Source organism: Asterias amurensis, chromosome 19 (genome assembly GCF_032118995.1).
Source record: "Asterias amurensis chromosome 19, ASM3211899v1".
NCBI classification, from domain to species: domain Eukaryota; kingdom Metazoa; phylum Echinodermata; class Asteroidea; order Forcipulatida; family Asteriidae; genus Asterias; species Asterias amurensis.
Window position 1 is genome coordinate 9,417,961 of NC_092666.1, and position 14,539 is coordinate 9,432,499.

At 38.7% G+C, this 14,539-nt stretch overlaps 1 protein-coding gene across 3 annotated transcripts in view; it reads left to right on the forward strand.

Annotated features, from left to right (window-relative positions):
- LOC139951272 (pleckstrin homology-like domain family B member 1) overlaps window positions 1–14,539 on the forward strand; it is an 87,754-nt gene that overhangs the window by 13,486 nt on the left and 59,729 nt on the right. For all 3 annotated transcript variants that reach the window (XM_071950073.1, XM_071950074.1, XM_071950075.1), the window contains exon 2: window positions 2,274–2,430. The gene's annotated coding sequence lies outside the window, so the exon portion shown is untranslated. The remainder of the gene's footprint in view (window positions 1–2,273; window positions 2,431–14,539) is intronic.

Genomic DNA, 14,539 nt, shown 5'->3' on the forward strand with positions numbered 1-14,539 from the left:
GTGCTCACTGAATATTGAGTAGCAATTGAAACAATTTGTGTAGCATTTTGCTCATCCCTCGTACTGCATCTCTTTGGAACTCCCTGCCTGGTGCATGTTTCCCTTCATCCTATGATCTGCCATCTTTTAAGAGGAATATCAACTCCTACCTTTAGCTCCACTGAGTTACTGCATTTCTATGTTTTCTTCCTTGTAGCCCTTTACCTAGAGTAGCCTTGTTTTGGGCGAAATTGCACAAAATAAAATAAATCTATAAAAGGGAAGTCGTTCATTGCAAGAAGAAAAGGGGACTTGTCAATGCTGGGGAAAACAAGTATTAGATACTTTTTAAATAATTGAGTAGGACAGAGGAAGGTTTGACGACAGGTTGAGTCACTTGAACTTTAAAGGACAAATGTACATCAATATATATGATTTTAAAATTTTATTAAAACTTTTTCTTTTTAATTGTACATTATGTGTGCAGATTGTAAACAGACATTCAATTGTTTTGAATGGTTTGTGTCGTGTTGATTTGATTTCATTGTGATTTATGCAACCTTGAATATAAATGTACATTGTATATCTTGAACTTTCAGAAAGTATAGTTTGGTAAAGAAATTATTCAGCAGTTAATTTTATAATGTATACTCGACCAAGTGATATGACAGGAAGGTATATGTATGCATTTTTTTACTGATTTTTTTATTTTTTTATTAAAATGCAAGTCGCCTGACACACAAGGCCTGAAGGCCACTTCAAGGTGTGGGCTACAATTATTTTTTTCCAGAGGCCGTTGCCACCTACTCCAAGGGCTGAAACAGGGTTACCCCTTTTACAGTCCATACGAATGTAGGGTTGGTTATCATCAATCCGAAGCCTGGTCGGTAGAGCAGAAACACTACCTCCCCAAATTTTACGTAGCAAGTGCCACGACCGGGATTCGAACGCACACTCAAACTGTTTGATCAGCAGAGTGTGGGTTCGTAACACCAGAGCTTGAATCCGGTGCTCTTAAAGGCAGTGTACACTTTTGGTAATTGTCAAAGACTAGCCTTCACAGTTGGTGTTTCTCAACATATAATGCATAAAATAACAAGCCTGTGAAAATTTGAGCTCAATCGGTCTTCGAACTTGCGAGATAAGAATGAAAGAAAAACACCCTTGTCACACGAAGTTGTGTGCGTTGAGATGGTTGATTTCGAGACCTCAAGTTCTAAACTTGAGGCCTCGAAATCAAATTCGTGGAAAATTACTTCTTTCTCGAAAACTATGGCACTTCAGTGGGAGCTGTTTCTCACAATGTTTTATACCATCAACCTCTCCCCATTACTCGTAATCAAGAAAAGTTTAATGCTAATAATTATTTTAAGTAAATACCAGTAGTGTCCACCGCTCGGCCATGACACGCCACAAATTGGTAACCACTCCTACTACTTCTAGGAGAATCTAGGAGAGTTGAAGCACAGTGACTTTGGATAGTGTTAAGCAATTTGGGGACCACCTCACCATGGAAAAAGATATCAGTTGTTATCACCCCCAGAAAAAAATAAATTGAGAATTGGTACAGTTGTCAGCAATGTTTTTCAGATTGTGTGTTCCATTACGAAGTATTCTTCCTGTTTGGACTACAAAATGTAAATCACTCTGGACTTTCGGCGATATCTAAAAAATGCTCCCATTTTTAAAGCCATTGGACACTTTCGGAACAGAAAAAAAAAAAAATTCACAGATTTACAAATACCTTACAGGGTTTACAGAAGGTAATGGTGAAAGACTTCTCTTGAAATATTATTCCATGAAATGCTTTACTTTTTGAGAAAACATTAAAACAATTATCAATTCTCGATATCGAGAATTACGGATTTATTTTAAACACATGTCATGACGCGGCGAAACGTGCGGAAACAGGGGTTGGTTTTCCCGTTATTTTCTCCTGACTTCGATGACCGATTGACCCTAAATTTTCACAGGTTTGCTATTTTATATTTAAGTTATGATACACGAAGTGTGGGCCTTGGATAATACTGTTTATTGAAAGTGTCTAATGGCTTTAAATGAAACATTCACAGTAGGTAAGTTTTGTTGTATAGGACTAAAATACTCAAATGGTTCCAAAAACCAAAGGTGTTATTGCTTTAAAAAAAAAAACGGCATAATATTCCCAAGCACCAACCATGAAAGGTGTTAAAGGTCAAAAGCACTGGCCAAACACTTCAGTAAACAAAACATTTACACAACATATTCAAACAAAAGAGATCTCAATTTTGTCCTTGAATTTGTTTTTTTGACAGGTTGTGTAACACCAGGCCAAGGATGTAAAAACAAAATGATTTATTCCTAGACAAGGACCACTTGACGTCAATTGAAACCAAAGAGGCTGTGATTGTAAGAAAGGGTGTAGAGAAGTTCAACCTCCTTCTCAAGACAGGAGGAGCGATCAAAAGAGAGGTAAGTCGACTTTCAAATACTAGACAAATACTGAATAATAGTACTTAGGGGCCATTCACAATAGTCAATGTTAAAAAATTAAGTCTTATTTCAGAATTGTTTGGACCCACTCACCCCAAATTTTGAGTTGTTTTATTTTGAATGGCTTCAAGAACAAAATGCGTAATGCCTCAAATGAATCGACTATTTTAGATCAAAGGTCAATAGTTTTCAACAGCTTTTCCTGGCTCAAACAAACATATATGTCTTCATTGTTTTATAATTTATAGGCTATGATTTTTCAGTTATTTTTTTTTACCCACCCACAATTTCGGGGGGGAATTTTTTTATTTTATTATTGCCAATTCTGAAGTGCCCCTAAACGTTGTTTATTGCGAGAATCGACTGTACTGTAACAGCACTCTTGCTTATTTTTTGGGAGTAGTCCTTGCCCAGGAAGACCTTCCCATTTCAGCAGCGAATAAGGCACTTTGCTTGTGTGGACTCTTTCCTTAAGAATGCCTACCCCCTTTTTATACTCCAATTGTTCCTATTGTATTCTTGACTTGTGAAGTGATTTAGCAAATGCCTGTTGAGACATTAGGCCAAGTAAAACAAAATACCAGTTGATCGTCCAAGTTTTTCCCAAAAGAGGAGGATGAGGGCCTTTTTTTTCAAAGGTGGCTGCAACCGTTTAAATTCAAACTGGCCACCAATTCTCTACTTTAAAGTCACCACTTACTTTTAACCTAGTTACAAGATCTTAGAAGATTAGTAAGTTAAATGAGAAATACACAGAAAATTTGTCTTTTTGAAGAAAAAAAGAGGGAGGGGACGATCAACTGGTATTTGTTTTATTTGGCCTTACTGTATCCAGGGTCTAAGAATTCCCTGCACCTTTAAGATGTATCCTTGGGAAGTCTTCAGAGGTAGGATTAGGGATGGAAAGGATTAGGGATGGAGAAAGATTACGATTTAGATTTATGTGTAAACGTTGTGTTCGTTATGCAGTGTATGTACTCCTACTCTGCTATTTGTTTACAATGCATGGTCTATTTTTAAATTTTGGTTATAAATTTGCTGTCGGACCAAGGTATAGTACAATCTGCTGCTGATAAGTCATTTTCATTTGCGCCTCCCAAATTAATGAACAGTCTCCCGACACATCTGCACTCGGCAACATCACTTCAGATGTTCAAGAAAGGCCTCAAATTTCACCTTTTCACCCAATGATCTTGTTTCGTGTTAGTCGTTTCTCTTTCCTTAATTTCTATTTTAAATTTTTTGTTCTTGAGTCATGTGCTTCATCAACCGCTGTGATCTAAATGAAACAGCAGTATATAAATCCCCATTGTATGTAAGTAGGCCTGAGGTTTTTGATATTAATTTGTACCACACATCAAAGATGGTACAAGTTTACTTTGGTAATGACCCAACGTCCCCCCAAACCCCCCCCCCCCCCCCCCCCCGAAAAAAATTATAATAATTGTTTTAAACAAAACATCAAAAACCACCATACGACAATCTGAACAAAATAAATCAAAATGTAAATAAATAATGTGTTTAACATTTTATCTGAAAGCCTTTTTGTTGAAAAGATGGTAAATTGAATTGAATTGATTGGTTTATTCGCCAAGTATTTAAAAATACATGAAATTTCAAATCCAATTATACAGCAACAATACAAAATTAAAATGCAAAATTGCACAAGTAAAAATAGTAAGCATCCTGTAAAAATCATTTCATCTGAAGTGTCCCATAAATATGCATAGATCACCTTGATTGGACTGTTGGAGATTTGTGGTGATCGTTTTTTGAATGCTGTGGCCAGAGGATGCATTTAAAAAAGGAAAATTTTCCACAGTTTTCTCAACAAGTTGACACAGTATGTATAGACCATGTGAACTTTGTTTACAAAGTGTGACCTTGTGCATTCTTTGAGTCTGGCAGGCAAGATACTACACTGGTCATATGGGAAAGTTGACATTTTGTGTCATAATTTCCACATAAATCCAAGAGTTATGAAAGTAAAAGCTGAACCAATTTTTGAGATGTGCCCCCTTTCATCATATCAACAGTTGATAAGAATTAGACAGTGCAATCTCCATAGAATTAAGATTTTAGGTTGTGTACCAAATCGTGCCTGCAGGAAGTCCATGCTCTGTGGCTCTTTTGTAAACGTGTGATGTCACAGGTCACATCGTCTATTCATCTGAAACTTTCTCAGGTGAATTTTGTTGTATCTTTCTTGAAAATTATGCTTGTAAATCAGCTGACAAAAATAAACAATGACTAGTACATTGTACATGTAGTTTTAGAAAGCCCAAGTTAGATATTACTGTATACTAGCCGTGGTGATAAACTCAGCATTTCCTATGGTTGGCCTTGTCCTTTTGGGATTAGGGATTATAAACTGGATCAATAATGATCAGATAGTGATGTGTGATTTGCACACTGCCCACCTGCTGATATTAATCAATATGATTGATTGATTGATTGATTGATTGGTTGATTGGGGAGGGGGGTTTAATGGCTCTGATCAGTCACCACTCTTAGGGTTTAAATATCGTTATTATACCTTGGGAATTCTGAAGTCACCTGTCTGGAATGCTGTCAAAGGATTTGGTGAGGGCAGGGAACGAATAATCCGGAACTATTGCGTAGCAAAATCCTTTGAGTGATATAGAGTTTTGTGCTCATTGAATGCTAATATTCAGTAGCAAATGATTACTTTTGAGTAGCAACTGGTCTTTTGCAAATTTAAACTGGGAAACTTATTTTGTGCACACTGAATGCCAATACTGAGTAGCAAATCGTGATTATTGCTGTGCCAAAAACGAGAAATCGTTTGTTGGTATTATTCAGAAATTTTACATTGTATCCTCTTATAATATCAGACCATGTCAAAGAACCAGCCCATGGTATTCAGACCATTGGAATACAACTCTGACAACTGGAGAAATTCATAACGTAGATGAAAAGGTCAACTATTGGATTGATTACTCTCATTCCAATGTGTGTGAAATTCAACCCAGTCCTGTCAGTAAGGCATACCTTAGGCCTGGACTGACGCCATGGGAGGACACGGCCGTCAATGCCCCTGATCTTGGACTTGGTGCCCCTTAAGGCCTTGGCACACGAGGCAACCTTTTTATGGGACTTGGAGGCAAACATTTGCAGTGCATGCTACAGGACCACTTTGGTAGGGCACAAGTCTTTTTTTGTAAACATTGTCTTACGATCAACAAGAAAAATATGTGAACATTGAAATGTGAATGCCTTTCCCTCTTGGAGATTGCCTATTGCCTGGAACTGGTTGCCTGTCAATTGCAGGCCTGATACTTCATGGAGGCAACGAAGACGATTGCCTCCGTGTCCCCGGGTCGTTTCCTTGGTGCCCTTGAAATGCTCCAGTACAAATTTGCAATTTCATCATTCATAGGGTGCCCTTTACCAAGAAGAAAATGCCTTGGTGCCCTTGCCCTTTCAAAAACGAAGCATACAGCCCTGAAATTGCCTCGTGTGACATGGCCCTTAAAAATTCCCATGGACTTGAAGATTTTTCAGGGAAAGTTCCCTTTGCAATAATCAGCGAAAATTGCCCTGTCCTCTTAAAAGTTTGGGTTTATCTTATTTTGACTGGATACATTCAATCTTATTGCCCAAATAGGACAATGATAACACCCAGGCCTGATACTTCACCGAGGCGATTGCCTCCAGGCCCCCTCGTCATTGCCTTTGTGCCCCTGAAATGCTAGAAATTTACAATTTCCTCATTTATAAGGTGCCCTTTACAAGGAAGAAAATGCCTAAGTGGTGCCCTTGCCCTTTCAAAAATAAAGCATACAGGTCTGAACACCAATGGAAAACAGTGCTAAATAGTTCATTGGTGCAAGGGCAAAATGTAGAAATCAAATAGTTCTTTTCCCCCAATTCAAAATTAACAAATTAACAGGGACTTTCAAAATCTAGCGTTCTAGGCCTCACTTTAGGCACACAAGCTGAGTAGTATCCTGTAGCTGATACAAGGTGGTGGCAGGTATAATTTAATTGCCTACCCATAATAATTTAGGTAAGTAATTACCTATTTGTATACATCCTAGCTTCAAGTTCAACCAGCACACCCTTTCCTATGGATCCTGAAGACATGAGGGGGGGGGGGGGGGGTATCGGTCTGGGGTTGTTTGAACACCTTGACCTTTATTGCATCCTTCAGTTCCAATTACACCAGTGTACATAATGTTTATCATTCACCAATATTATTAGTAAGACATCATTGGCTTGCAGAGGGCAGTGAGGTCATGGAAAATGTACTATACACGTACATTTGCGTTTAATTAATCCAGTTCATTGTGTTTTACTGAATGTGTTTGTGGGCCCTTTGGAGTTTTGGGTGATTTTTATTTATTTATTTATTTATTTATTAATTTACTTATTTTTTATTTATTTATTTGTTTTTCTGAAATTACACTAAACACTAAACAACCCGCACTAAGGATAAATTGTACAAGAAAAGTTCACACATTTGGTTGTGTGGAGGACCTGTATGTGTTGGTTTCTTTAGTGGTAATGTGTTAACCACAATTGAAACTGCAGGCCTGATACTTCACGGAGGCAACGAAGGCGATTGCCTCCGTTGCCCCTTGCTATTGCCTTGGTGCCCTTGAAATGCTCTAGTAGAAATTTACAATTTCCTCATAGGGTACCCTTTGCCAAAAAGAAAATGCCTTGGTGCCCTTGCCTTTTCAAAAACGAAGCATACAGGCCTGAAACTGGCTCTAAAAATACAAGACATGGGTTTTGTAATCTCTGAAAACCAAGAAGATAACTTTTAAAGCCATTATACACTTTCGGTAAACAGTATTGTCCAAGTCCCACACTTCGTGTATCACACCTTATATAAAAAATAACAAACCTGTGAAAATTTAGGCTCAATCGGTCACCGTAGTCGGGAGAAAATAATGGGAAAACGCCGTGTCATGACATGTGTTTAAAATAAATCCGTAATTCTCGCTATTGAGAAATGATATTGTTTTTAAGTTTTCTCAAAAAGTAAAGCATTTCATGGAACAATTTCAAGAGAAGTCTTTCACCATTACCTTCTGTAAATCCTGTAAATTATTTGTAAATCTGTGAACTTTTTTTTTTCTGTACCGAAATTGTATAATGGCTTTAATGAAGATAGTGTAAATATTCTTTACATTTGTGTGAAAATATAATGTGAATCTTTCATTGTTTTAGTGTAGTGCATTGTCAATAGGACCATAAACTAGTTTATTGCTCCATAATATAGGACTAAAATCAATTGATTCAACTGTCAACAGAGCCTATTGAATGAATATATGGCTAAATGAATGTCGCCCTCTGTTGACAGTGTATACCTTTTCTATTAAAATTACTTTGTGTATTTTGAAAAGCTTTCAAAGAGATTTTCGATTTTTACGAATAATTTTGCAAGTCAGTCAATGAATTGCGCCAAAATTAAAGAGGGCCCTCCATCTGCGCTGTGCAGAGGGCACTTGAGGAGACGGTAACCAAGGGCAATGGGAAGTAGATAATTGTTTAGTCCAGACAGGGCTGATTGTGACATTCTCTTGAGGCTAAACCTTGGGACTTGAGTAAATTGTTTGTTCAATCAAGATTGGATGTTTGCAGGCACTGTCTGTGTACACAGTTCATGTGTGTTCAGTAACAGTTTACAACCCTATGAAGGGTTATTGAATGCAATGTTTACTGTATCTTCCATGAACTGTTGTCATTTGTGTTCATGAAGAACATCAGACACCTCCATGATCAGACAGGGCTCAAACTTTGACTAGGGCTTGTTGTACATTAGCTCAACATTTAAACTGCCTTGTAAAATCCAGACATTTCTTTAACAAGAGCAGATGCAAATCAAGTTGAACCATTCTACCTCCATAGGCCCAATTTCATAGAGCTGCTTAAGCAAAATTTTTGCTTAAGCAAAAAATTCATTGCTTAGTAAAATCAGATTACCGGCCAAGACTCCACTCAATTGTTCTGCTAAGTAAACAACAGCTAAATACTAGTCGTAAGCAATGTATATGGCATGACATTTTAGCCAGTAACATGTGCAAAATAAGCGTGCTATTTTCGTGCTAATTTTTTGCTTAAGCAGCTCTATGAAATTGGCCCCTGGTTGAACAATCACTATAAGCCCTTCTCCCACTACTCTATTCCCTGAGGCTGCCTCCCAGCAATCATTGACCAGCCTTTTCACACTAAGCTTGCTTTTACCCCATACTCCCCCTCTCCCTGTCTGCCCTTGCAAATGGGCATACATTTGTACCTCAGGTAATAGTCACCGGCATAGGGGTACAGGGGCACAGTGTGAAAGTTGTAATGGTAGGGTAAAAAATAGATTGTGGCAGGCCTGTATGCTTCGTTTTTGAAAGGGTAAGGGCACCAAGGCATTTTCTCTTTGGCAAAGGGCACCCTATGAGGAAATTGTAAATTTCTACTAGAGCATTTCAAGGGCACCAAGGCAATGACAAGGGGCAACGGAGGCAATCGCCTCTGTTGCCTCCGTGAAGTATCAGGCCTGTTGTGGGGCCTCCCCAGGACTGTTTTCAGCAGGGATAACAGATACAGTGTGAAAAGGGCTTCATATTTTGTTAATTTTTCCGGTGAAATGACAAGCTAACAGGGCTTGCTGGCTAGTCACTAAAAAGGTGAAGGGCAAACCCTGAATGCGTCTAGGCTAGAGTGCCCCTTTTAAGGCAAAACCGCCTTGATGCCCTTGCCCTTTCACGAACGTATCAGGCCTGCAGTTTAATTTGGACTCCTTTGTCGACTTGTCGAATGGAACCATATGAAGAAAAATTGCAAAAACCACACATGTCGTCATAAAGACTTGTTGAATTGAACTATTGGGAAAATGACCAAAACCACAAAAGTCATAACATCAAGACATTCAAACTTCCACTAGACTTTTTTATTGTCATGAGTCATCAGACTAAACTGATCCCACTTCATGTTTACTTAAAATACCAGGGTGATTCATCCAATGGGAACTTATTGTAGTTACTGTTCGGTCTCCCCTGTGGTTTGGTGTAGACTATCATCATAAGTAAATAGCAAGGGTCCCAGGTTATTTCTTTTTAAAAGATAGCGTTCACACTACTGCATTTTTTAACATCAATGTGATTTGAGTCAATGTCTCTCGTTAGAAACTGTCTCTGTGTGAACACAATTAACCACAGATCTAGGCCCAATGTCATCGAGCTGCTAAGCACTAAAATTTGCTTAGCATGAAATTTCTTCCCTGATAAAAACAGGATTACCAACCAAATTTCCACGTGATTTTCAGGATAAACAAACAACAGCTTGTTACCAGTAACACGCAATATGCAACAAATAGAAATTTTGTTGGTAACCCTATTTTTATCAACAAAAAAAAATTTCATGCTAAGCAAATTTTCGTGCTTAGCAGCTCTATGAAATTGGGCCCTGCATGTACTTGAAATACCAGGGTGATTCATGCAACAGGAACTTATTGTAGACTTTACTGTTGGATGTCCCTTGTGGTTTGTTGTAGACTTATCATCAGCACAGGTGGTTTCAGACCATAAAGGGATTAATTATCCTGCTGGGAGTTTGTGTGTGGAAGTGGCTTCTTCCTGTTGATTTGGCGATTCGGATAGAATGAGTCTTCATATGTCATCTGAAATAATTGTATGACTGTAAACTCGGCTGCTGAGAGATTCTATATTGCCTGTGTGGTTGTGTTCACACAGCCAGTTTTTAACAAGAGACCGTGACTAAAATCACATCGATGTTAAAAAATGAAGCTGTTTGAACCCTATCTTTAAACAATTCTGTTGATTTGGCGATTCGGATCAAATGAGTCTTGATATAATTGTCATCTGAAACAGTTGTATGACTGTAATGTAAACTCAGCTGCTGAGAGATTCTAAAATGCATGTGGCTGTGTTCACACAGACAGTTTTTATTGAGACCTTGACTAAAGTCCCACTCTAGTAATTTGCCTGTGAATATTTTCACAGAACTCGGGAAAGTACCGAGTATTCAGTGCTAACACACATGAGTGTATATTTGTATGGATAAAACCAAAATGAATATTTTTTATCCCTGATGCAAATTTAACATATTAAAATCACATCAATGTTAAAAAAGGCAGATGTGTGAAAGCTATCTTTAAGAAAACAAATAACCAGGGACCCTTGTTATTTTGTGCATACTCCATGTTACTTGACACTCTACGCTTTCACAGCTTGTCCTGCAAGCGGAGAATGGTTATCATAAGTGCCAAATTCGGCGGTAAGCAGAGTCATGAAATGGGCCGCATGCTGTACACATTGTAGGCTCTGTTAGGAAAATATGAAATCGTGACGAAGAATAGTTTCACCAGATGTGGCTTTGTCACATTCGGAGCTCCCCTTTGTACACAAACACTGAACCTAGTGCCATGGAGCTATAATGCTAGTACTTAGTAGACAATCTTTTCAACAAATGCACCTCGCAGCTGGGGTGTGTTGAGGATTTTCAGCTGACCCTATCCACCACCTTTCCCCTCTTCCATGATCCGTCATCCACCGCAAAGCTTTCTTCCTCGTGGAGCCTTCCTGCTATTATCACGTAGGAAGAAAAATCCTCCATGCTGTTACTAGATAAGGATCCTGTACACTCTGATATAGCAGTCTTGAAGATGTTGTTGCATTCATGAAGATGTTGTAGCAAGCTGAGCAGTGTAGTGTTGCTTTAAGACGTTGTTGTTCATTACCATTCAACTTTTGTGATCCCCCGCTCAACGCACACATTAGCATCGAACAATACGTGGGCGCTTTTGAGAAAACTTCCAGATCACCAGCACATCATTCTTGCTGACGAGGTTTGCTGCTTCCTGAAAGACCCTCTCAGGCCTGTATGCTTTGATTAAGAAAGGGCAAGGGCACCAAGCCATTTTGTCCTTGGTTAAGGGCACCCTGTATGAGGAAATTGTAAATTTTTACTGTGAGCATTTCAAGGGCACCAAGTGAATGAACTACAGTGGAGGGGCATGGAGGCAATTGCCTGTGTTGCCTCTGTGGGGCATGGAGGCAATCGCCTGTGCTGAAATATCAGGCCTGCCCCTATTGGTGTAATAGTTGCGACGTGTGTAGTCTTCAGGCCCTCTGGTTTCCCCAACTCAACAAGATGTGTTGCACCAAGACCAGCTGAGCAATGTCTAACTAGCTCTATGGTCTAACCATACATGTAGGTAAGTCTGGTCCTTCCTCTATGGTCTAACCATGGTCTAACTAACAGACTCATTGACCTAAGGCTGAGGTCACAGGCTGGTGATAAAAACTGTAGACATCAGAACCTGGGAGTTAGGTTTATTACACCCTAGGGATTTTTACTGGGGAAAAAACATCAACTGTGTTTAAACACAAGAGGGACAATAGGAGGTCCATGGTTGCAGTGGTAGACAAGCTTCGGTAAATTTGTAAATGGTTTTATGGTTTTATCATAGTTTTTAATCAACTCAACAAGATTGTATTGCTTCAAGAGTATAGCTGAGCAGTGGCTAGCAGACTCATTGACCCAAGGCTGAGGTCACAGGCTGGTGATAAAAACTGTAGACATCAGAACCTAGGGGTTAGGTTTATAATTGCACCCTAGGGATTTGTAGCCATCAACTGTGTACAGAAATGTAGACTGAAAACCACTTCAGGGTCAACTGACCATCAAGCAGGTGAGATTAACACTAATCCTTGAAACTACCCCCTGGAATCCCCCTCATCAAACCATGCTTGGTATGTTGCCAGACAGGCTAATGCCTTCTGTGGATTTGGATGGTTAAAGTATGGTTTTACTAAGGGAATCAATGTGTGGTGAAGAGGTTTTCAACTAGTGGTTTAATCCCAACGAGGCCTGGTTCTTGATAATTTTACCGAGACGAGGTATTTATGAATATGGGATTGTGGTGGATTGATTTGGGCTGACTCATTGCAAGTTGTTAATAATATATAAAAAAAAAAAAATTCTTGATTTTACATTAACTTTTGATTGCTCTTAAAATCTTTCTTGAAAACAGTGATGGTGTCACCAAGAGGCGACCTACAGTATTTTAACACTTAAAAGGTTTTGATACCTTTTGTAGATCAAGTTCTTTGGCCATGACATGAATCCTTAACTCACTATGAATGAAGATGTATGTAATAATATAGCCTTTAGAAGTTTCAGCTTCATTAGTCATCAAGTTTTTTGATAAAAAAATGTGAAAATCACAGAGAAATGTTTTCAGAGTCGCTTAAATCCAGTTTATCCCGGTACATGCTAAAATAATTTTCGTCTCACTTTGAAGAAAGAAAAAAAGTTGTGAAATTATTTCACTCATTACTAAAAAACTGAAGCACCCCAGCAGAGACGCTTACTACCAATCATTATCTTTAAATTGTGTACTGTAAGTTTAATGCAGTGTGGACGTTTGTTTGGTACCCAAATACCCAAAGCCTTTAACTCCTCTAGGTATTTTCTCAGATTTAAGAAGTGTATGAAGTCTTTATTATTTCTTGGAAGTGCTTTTCGTGAGTGCTAAGAACCTCTTAGCCATTAGTACAGATTAAGGACCGATCAACTTGAACAAGGCACCCAGGGGTGATGGAACCTGTAGCTAGGATGGCTTATCAACCCATCAAGGGGTCAGACTGGCTTCCCATGGGAGTAAGACCCAGTCTTGTTGCCACCATGGAGGGATAAACCGTGGGTTAGGAAGGAAGAAACCATGGGTTAGGACGGGGATAAGGGTCTGTGAACGAAAGTCGCTGTCTAGGGTTTGTCGACCGAGCCAGAGTTCAAAATTTGCTAGAAAAAAATGGGGTTCAAATTGTTCTCTTACACGCTCGTCAAGTTTTAGATTGAAATGCTCTCTAATCGTTTGAGACTAGAAACAAACCATCTGCAGGTTGTCCCTAGATTTGTTTTGATAAATTCTAGTAAATGTCAGTCTCACTTCAAGGGAGGGTACAGTTACCTTTGGTAATTACCCAGCAATTAATAATCATAAAAACTAACTTGATGATGTAAAGAGCACTGGAGAGCTGTTGATGTTGTAAAACGTTTTTAGAAATGACCCCCCTAACAATAACATACATTGGTGTAAAGGTAAAACCAAAATTAATATTCTTTATCCCTGATGCAAGAATTTATCAAATCGTTGCAGTACACACTGCAAAATATGTTATTTTACCTGCCTCTAGCGACCGGGCAATCTCGGTGGTCTAGTTGGTCTGCCCTAGAATTACAAAGGTGGTGGGTTTTAATCATACCCGAGTAAAATGCCTGTAATTTTTTGTTCACAGAACTCGGGGGGAAAGTACTGAGAATACAGTCATGTTATACATGTACATCGGTGAAGGGTAAAACAGGCTTTATGAAATAAGGCCCTGATCTAAACCATCTGAAGAAACCAGCTTACCCTGTATACACAAGGGTCCATACCTTTACAACAAACAGCTTAAACTTGTCAATGTTTACACTCTCTACAAAGGACCGAAACCTTAAACCCTTCCATCATCCCGGGTTTCAGTTCTTTGTTTATTTTGATTCTTCATCGTGAGGTATCCAGTTGCATAATTCATAAGTGTTTTTATCCAGTTTTTTATTTGTAATAGTTGAAGCATGAGTCATGCAGTGGGTGGGCTACACTAAATGGCACCCCTGACCCTGCAAATTTATACCCCCATGTTGGCTGACTTGTTGACTCGTTTTATCGTTGGTTAGGGAGCTATTCAGATACAGTAAATGTTTTTGAACAATTTTTTCTTTTTTTTCCCTGAAATGTTGGGTGGGTGGTTTGATCAAAAGAAATAACTGAAAATTAAAATTCAGCTTTGAGATGTGCAGACTTATATCCCATGTTGACTGATGTATTGACTCTTTTATTGCTGTGTAAAGGAGCAATGATTTCAGAATAGTCAATGTTTTAATAATTAAAATTAATTAATGGGGGGAAAACAAGTTGAAATTTGTTAACATTTACTATTTTGAATGGCCCCTTAGCCATTCATGTTGACTAGTGGTGAACAGACCATTGATCAAGAGTTGTGTGAACTTTCTACTGCAATGAACATTGACAAGTACACCTGGCAGGAACAGTTCATTT